The sequence below is a fragment of the Stylophora pistillata genome, chromosome 4 (genome assembly GCF_964205215.1).
Source record: "Stylophora pistillata chromosome 4, jaStyPist1.2, whole genome shotgun sequence".
In the NCBI taxonomy this organism is placed as follows: Eukaryota; Metazoa; Cnidaria; class Anthozoa; order Scleractinia; family Pocilloporidae; genus Stylophora; species Stylophora pistillata.
In genome coordinates, this window is record NC_142522.1 from 12,873,230 (window position 1) to 12,880,729 (window position 7,500).

At 40.3% G+C, this 7,500-nt stretch overlaps 2 protein-coding genes across 2 annotated transcripts in view; one reads left to right on the forward strand and one right to left on the reverse strand.

Annotated features, from left to right (window-relative positions):
* Positions 1–7,500, reverse strand: part of LOC111333935 (protein O-mannosyl-transferase 1-like) — a 69,912-nt gene that overhangs the window by 38,320 nt on the left and 24,092 nt on the right. The window lies entirely within an intron of this gene.
* LOC111333918 (uncharacterized) overlaps positions 1–7,500 on the forward strand; it is a 14,080-nt gene that overhangs the window by 1,391 nt on the left and 5,189 nt on the right. The window lies entirely within an intron of this gene.

The window sequence follows — 7,500 nt, forward strand, 5'->3', positions numbered from 1 at the left end:
TTGTTAAATATTGCAATGGAAAGCGACCTCGTAATTGTAAAGGTATAATCCACTTGTGGGAACAAATTAGAACCTAAATGTGTTTTACTTCTTGTAAAATATCACAGTTTTCATCGATACAAAACAATATTCAAGCTTATTATTTTGCATTCAATTCGCATGCTTTTAATGCTTGAATTGTTTGTACCTGTAATATTACTAAAAACAATTCAAGCGTGAACACTTCTGCTGTTGTTACTCCAGCTGAAGTTTTCGATTTTTGTCATTCAAGCAGAGAACTCTCTCAACATTTGAGTAAAAATGAAAGTTTGCTTTAAGTTTTGATCAAGAAAGTAATGCCATCTGTGATGATTTTGATTTACGTTGGCCAACACCAAAATTTTCCATTATCTAGTTGCTGCAGTCTGTATGGTATAATCTGTGCCATCACTTATGTTTTGCTCTGTAGATGTGAATTATACGAAAGCCGAGAAGGGACTTCATACTTCAGACTTCAGACTTCAGACTTCAGACTTCAGACTTCAGACTTCATACTTCAGACTTCAGACTTCAGACTTCAGACTTCAGACTTCATACTTCAGACTTCAGACTTCAGACTTCATACTTCAGACTTCAGACTTCAGACTTCAGACTTCAGACTTCAGACTTCAGACTTCAGACTTCAGACTTCAGACTTCAGACTTTAGACTTCAGACTTCAGACTTCAGACTTAATAAAGGTGATTGGAGAGTTGAAGATTTAAGCCTTCACAGTTCACGAAACTAGACTTCAGACCTCAGAATTCTGTCCTCAGTCTTCCAAACGTGAAAAAAACATTTGGAATCCGTCAGAGTGCGTCATCATGTTTCGGTAAGTGAGTGTCCCTGATCCTTACTTGTTTTAATCATTCTATTTAAGACGCGAGTGAGTGGTACTTTAATTAACGTTTACTATGTTCTGGAACAGGTTGCTTCATCTTATCTTCCTTCTAAACACGCTGTGTCTAGTGCAGAGCGTTTTACCTGTCTACACACCTGCTCTAAACAAACACTCTGGCTTTGAGAGAGAAAATGCAGTCAGACGCTACTTCTCTCAAGGATTTACCAACGCTGAAATTACTGGCTTTTTAGCTTTACAACATGGCATAGCACTCTCAGTGCGTACTTTAAAACGAATTTTACAACGTTTGGGACTTAAAAGGGCGAGATACAACAACGAATCGCCCCTTGAGCGAATAGTGGCTGCCATTCTGGAAGAATTGGAGAACTCGTGTGGTTCCTTTCTGGGCTATCGTCAACTGACGAGGCGCTTAAGGCGAAAGTACAATTTGCAAGTAAGAAGAGATACTGTCATGAAATCCCTTCGGGTTTTAGACCCTGAAGGAGTGGAGCGTCGTCAAAGACGTAGGCTAAAGAGACGAAGATACGTCACCCCAGGGCCAAACTTCTTATGGCATGTTGACGGATGGGATAAGCTTGCGCCTTTTGGCTTTTTCGTTCATGGCGCAGTAGACGGCTTCTCAAGGCGAATTCTTTGGTTAGAAGTCGGTTCCACGAACAAAAATCCCAGGGTTATTACCTCAAACTACCTAAATGCTATTCTACAACTTGGAGGGGTTCCAAGAAGGATGCGCTGTGACAGGGGAACCGAAAACACAATCATTGGCACTCTTCAACAATTTTTTCGTTGGCATGACGATGACCATTTTTCTGGAAGTGGAAGTTTCATCGAAGGAAAAAGCACCGGAAATCAACGCATAGAAGCTTGGTGGTCTAAATTTCGAGAGGGTGGAGGGGGATGGTGGATAAACTTTTTTAAAGACCTCCGTGATTGTGGTTTGTACCATGACGATTACCTCGTCACGGAATTTCTCAGATTTTTTTTCTTGCCTATCCTTCGCCAGGAATTATATCTTGTAGCAGAGTTGTGGAATACGCATAACATTCAGCGACAACAACGACTGGAAGTGGAGGGTGGAAAACCAGACGTCATGTTTTTTACACCCGAAATCTATGGAACACACAACTACTTGGTAAATGTGAACATCGACGATGTAAATATGTGTAAAGAGATGTACGCTGAGAATTGTGTCGACCATAACGAGGATATAGAAGAGTTAGTGAGATTGATCAAACCAGATTATTCTCCACCTTTAAATGAACGCGAGGCTCTTAAACTATACTCTGAGATTATCCAATTCCTTAAACTGGATCACTTAATCTGACAGTTGCGGTTTTCTTTCACCGCATTTTATCGGCTTTCGAACATCGTCTTGAGTTGACTCGTGTAGGAAAAGCAGAGAACAAGTTAAGATAAAGCAACAGTTTATTATTAATATTACTCCTCCTTACTCAATTAAGCATATCAGCTCTACTTGTGTCCTTTAACAGAGATCGAAAGAAACATTAACATTGAAATAGTGAAAAATTAACAAAACTTTTGTCTTGTAACGACACAATGAAACTTGAGCAAGGTAGTTTTCTGATAGACTACAGACAGATCACATATTTTAGTTCTTTAGCACCAAAATGCATTAATTTGGCGTTGAATTAAATACCACGGTTAAAGTACTGCATGGCTAGAAATAGAGGACGGTCAGCGAACTTAAATTTGGGCTCACATTCGCGGCATTTAAATAACAAATGTGGTTGCACAAAAACCTTCTAAATTGCCTTTTATCGTGAGGTAAATAATTTAACCACCGTCGACATTTTTATTGAGAAAAGAAGCAACACATATTCAGGACAGGGGCAATTTTATGGAATTGAGCGGTTTATTTGCAAGATAAACCGTAAACGAGGGGTAAGTTAATTTTCATAACAGTCAATTTTCAAAATTTTACATTTTGCACGATTTTGAAGCCTTCGGTACCCGTAAACAGCGGCATTGATTTTAAATAGCTAGGTTACAAAGCTAGTGATAATAACGGCTTGTTTTCACAGGGTAGCGAAGGTTTCAGCCGGTTCAACAATTTAACGAGTCGACATCGGTTTTTTTCAAAATTTTTAGTCATCAGAATTGTCGACAATTAGAAATTTGTTTGGCTGAACGAAGGATGCTTTGTTTGCTTTGAAATGGACTGTGGATTGGTCATCAATCTTCGCAGATGAACTTACGATGTGTGGACTAAGTAATTAAACGAAGAGCCACGATGGACTTAAACGGAATGGAAAAGGGTATTCAAGCGCAAGGTAGAGACCGGCGCTAATGCCGCTACAACGTGTCCATAAAATGTGTGGCTCGGGAAGAACTTTGGTACATCGCTGTAGTTTTATATTTGACGTGAGTAATCTTTGGAGTACATTCTCTCGTTATTCGATGTGCAGAACGTGACCTTGCACCTTCGTAGCCTCACTGTGGAGGAATTTCACAATTCTGTCATGCAAAACCTTTATCAAAAAGCCACTTTCAAAAAGCACCTCAATCACTAATAGTGCGCATGCTTCGCCGCCATACTGTCCTCGATTTCTGGCCATACAAGCATTTTTCACACTGACTTGAGATTTGTCTGAGCCTTTACGGAAATGCATTTACAAGGTCAATAGCACGTGGCCTCAATTCTGTTTCATACTTGAAACAGTCTACGAGAATGCCCCGGAGGGAAGCATCAACTGTTTCTGGCAAGAACTCTATTGAGCGAGGACATTCTTTCTTTCTCATGATGGCAATGAGAGATTCAACGTCGCTTTCTGCATCATCACTTTTCCTGCCTGCAGCTTCTTCCTTACCTTCCAACAATTGTTCCCAACATTCCCTCTCGGTGAAAAGCTCAACAAGTGTACATGCCAACGACCAGACATCTGAATGGACTGCTGCTTTCTTCCTCTCAAGCAGACATTCGGGGGCCATATAAGAGGGAGTTCCTCTGATTGCTGAGCTGGTCGTGTGAGTAAGGGATTGCGCGGACTTCAGTTTGCTCAAACCCATGTCGCACAGCTTTGTGATGTGGGTTTTCTCGGCTACCAGCACATTAGCAGGTTTTATGTCGCAGTGAAGAAGAGGAGGTTTCAAATTATGCAAGTAAGCAACAGCTAACGAAACTTGCTTCCCAACATCATACTTATTGCAGCTTTGAAGTGTGAAAATGTCAGAATTTTCGTCATCGTTGAAGAGTAATTCCTCCAAATTTCGCCCATTTATAAGTTCCGAGACCAGGTAAATAGAGTTTTTCAGATATGAAATGGCCATAATTTGCACAATGTTTGGGTGGCGAATCATGCTGTGAATTCGTACCTCCGTTTCCACGACTGTCTGAAGGCGCTTGGCGTTTCTTATTTTGACATGCTTCACTGCGACCTCGGTTCCGGCCCACACGCCCTTGTACACGACACCAAAGGAGCCTCGGCCAAGTTCATCTTTCGCTGAAAAGTTTATTTCTCCCTTTTCCACTACAGGCAGTTGAGGGACGTTCGCCTTGGCACTTGTGTCGAATACAGAGACGCTCGGTGGTCCCAAATCACTGAAATCGCAAACCAAGACTGGTTCCGACGTCGTCTTTTGTTCTCCGCAGTGTACCGCGATATGGTAACTACCTGGCGAAGAAACTGGTAGACAGCAATGTTTGTTTCCTGCTTTGATCTGAATTCCATCACGATACCACACGTACCATGCATTCGATGACATATGGCAGGATGATACAACTCCCAGTATCAGCTGTTTATCATCGTAGCCCCAAACCTCTGATGGAGGGTGTAAGATAAGGCTACTGGATTGCGCATCTGCGTTAGGGAAGACTACCTTGAATCCTTCTTCAGAGGTTGGGTCGTCACTCCGTTGAAGAAAATATTTTTCACCTTTAGAAATGTCGACAACATTAAAGCCAAAGTCAAGAGGGTCAAAATCGTTTAACGCCATGTCTTGAATGGTAGGATCTTCAAAAGAGTAGACATCGTAGCACTGTGCTCTTGACGATGACATAACTCTCAATACCACGTCAGCATATGACGAGTTTGCAGCGCTTTCATAAGTGATGTACAGTTTGTTGTCACTGACAGTTTGATAAGGGAAAGGGCTTTTTCCTACCTGGTTCTTTAACACCAAGATATGGCTTTGGCTTTCTTCTCGTGCTGACGTCTTTGGTGTGCTAGTCGCCGCGAGATTCTTGAAATCTCCAGATATCTGTGTTTCACCAGCACCCATAAACACGTCTTGTGTTTTAAACTGAAATGTGTCTCGCTTTCTGTGAGCTTCTTCCTGTGAAGCATCATTCGCTGGTCCCTCCGTTCCTTCTCCTACGAATGTCGACATCAAGTAAACGTTGAATCGACTAGCAAATAGGCCACGTGATTTCAGATACTCTTGAAAGGTACAGGTTTTTCCATCGATATCAGTGAACTCTGTTATCCTTTCCTGTGCGTAGTTACCTAAATGCAAACACATATCGTCTAAGGCACCAAACTTAGACCTTTGTTCTGGGAAGAAAAGCTTCCTGGCATTTGCCTTGAGAAAATCCACCGAGATTTCATCGTCATCACTGTAGGTGAACTCACGGAGACCTCCACCGTCTTTCAATCTTACTTGTTTAAACTTAGAGTTAACAGAGGAACGATGAAGCCAGCCAATATACATTTTTCGTTGCTTTACTGTCTTCTTATCCACTTGAGCTCGAGCGGCGTTGGTTTTCCGTTTCTTATCTTTAGCTCCACCTTTTCTGATTTTTTCGACTAGATTCCTGATTCTGGCCTCTTTTTGAACTGCATAAAAAAAAAACACGAATTACGTCGCATTACAGACAGTTTCTTTTTTCAGTAACAGAAATCTGACGAAAGAGAAAGAGCTCAAAACTCCCATGAGCTTTCTTTGGGTGAGCAGCCCCAGCGGTCAGCTTTGTCTGGGTGTTTTCCAAAGCGATTGCAATCAAGTTCTGTGGGGAAAAGCGAATTTTTTTAGCCCCGTAGTCCAAAAGGATTGTAAAGTAATGACGCACTAATGAAAAGCATTTCCTGATCATAAGGGAGAAATATGGGATTACATACCTTCTGATATCCTGGCTTCACTGATTTCAGCTGTTAAAGCCTTTATCTTTGCTATATGACCTATAGCCAGTCCCATGCTTTCAAACTGAGTATCTGTAATCATTTTCAAGGTATGCATACTGTAAACCTGTTAAAAAGTAATGAAGGCGTCAAGCTTACCGATTAACACGAATAGACAGTTCACAACAATAATTCTTTATCATGCAGTGGAATTTATTATGATGAGTTCTTGTAATTTCATCGTTACTCTTGTTATTATCTTTGCCACAATTATACAAATACGATGGCCATTCATGACCACTAATTTACGCTTTGGTTAAACAATAAAACATCTTAGACATGCAAGCTAATTACCCATTAAACTACAGAAGAACCAACCACTATAAAGGCATAAGAGTAACAACCCCAAAAAGTAACGACATTTCACAGTTTAAGCAGTTACAAATTTAGAAACCCCCACCTCGAATTTAACGATTGTGATACATATTTCCGATGTTTTCACATTTGTATCTATTTTAATAAATTTTAGTAGCCCATGTACCGTACACGGTTTATTTACCCGAAAGTAACGATCCTCCGAAAGTGGCAATAGGGTCTAATAAGAAAAGGCCTCAAAATCCGAAAAAGAACGAGGTTCGTTATCCCCGTACTTCACAGTAGCTATTTGATCATTCAATCTCCCTTCAACGATTGAAATGTACCTTGTGTTGCTCAAGTATTGCTCTCAACTCCTGCATAGCGGAATCCTTCAGGAATAGGACCAGCTGTAAGACGAAATGGGGAGATTTACTAGACTGTCGCTGTCACGCAACATTGGTGAGTCACACAACAGAATTAAGGCATTTGAGAGGTTACTTTCGATGCGATTTTATTTTAAAATGTATGAAAACTGCTTACGGTCAATAAAAACCAAGATTTTTACATTTACGCACTTTTACTTGGCACTTCTTATAGTATTAATAATTCAAAAATTTACTTTGCGAGTTAGATTTTACACTGTGTTACATAACATTGCACTTTTAACTCTCGTCCTTTATGGACAAGCTGATTATCTTAATAAGGCCCGGGTCGCATTACTGCTTTTACTTTTGTTCCTTTGAGTGGATAAGATTTTCGTATTTAGGTCGACTGCAGGTCACACTTTTCAAATAACTAAAGACCGGCAGTTTTATATTTTGCTAAAATTTAAGGAATCGAAGAAACTGTGGACATTCTCCGCAATACTTTGAAAAAGTTCTATGGTTGTCAGTTTTTAAATCAACATAGGAGAAGATCCGCGTAGACTTTGTTTGTTCTGTTTGCGCAAAAATTATAAACGACGAAAGTAAAGTGACAGTGAGAGAAGTTTCTAGAACTTTTCCACCGCTAATCGCCCCAGCTTTAAATCTTATTTGCAATCATCTCATATTTTACATGTAATCAACTGTAAATCATCTTCTGACACAAGAGTTCGACTTGTGGTCTATAAATATCTGCTGGATGGCTTTGTACTTCTTATTCGACATATCATAGTTTGCATATCACCAGTGAGATTTCTTAGTTTTGA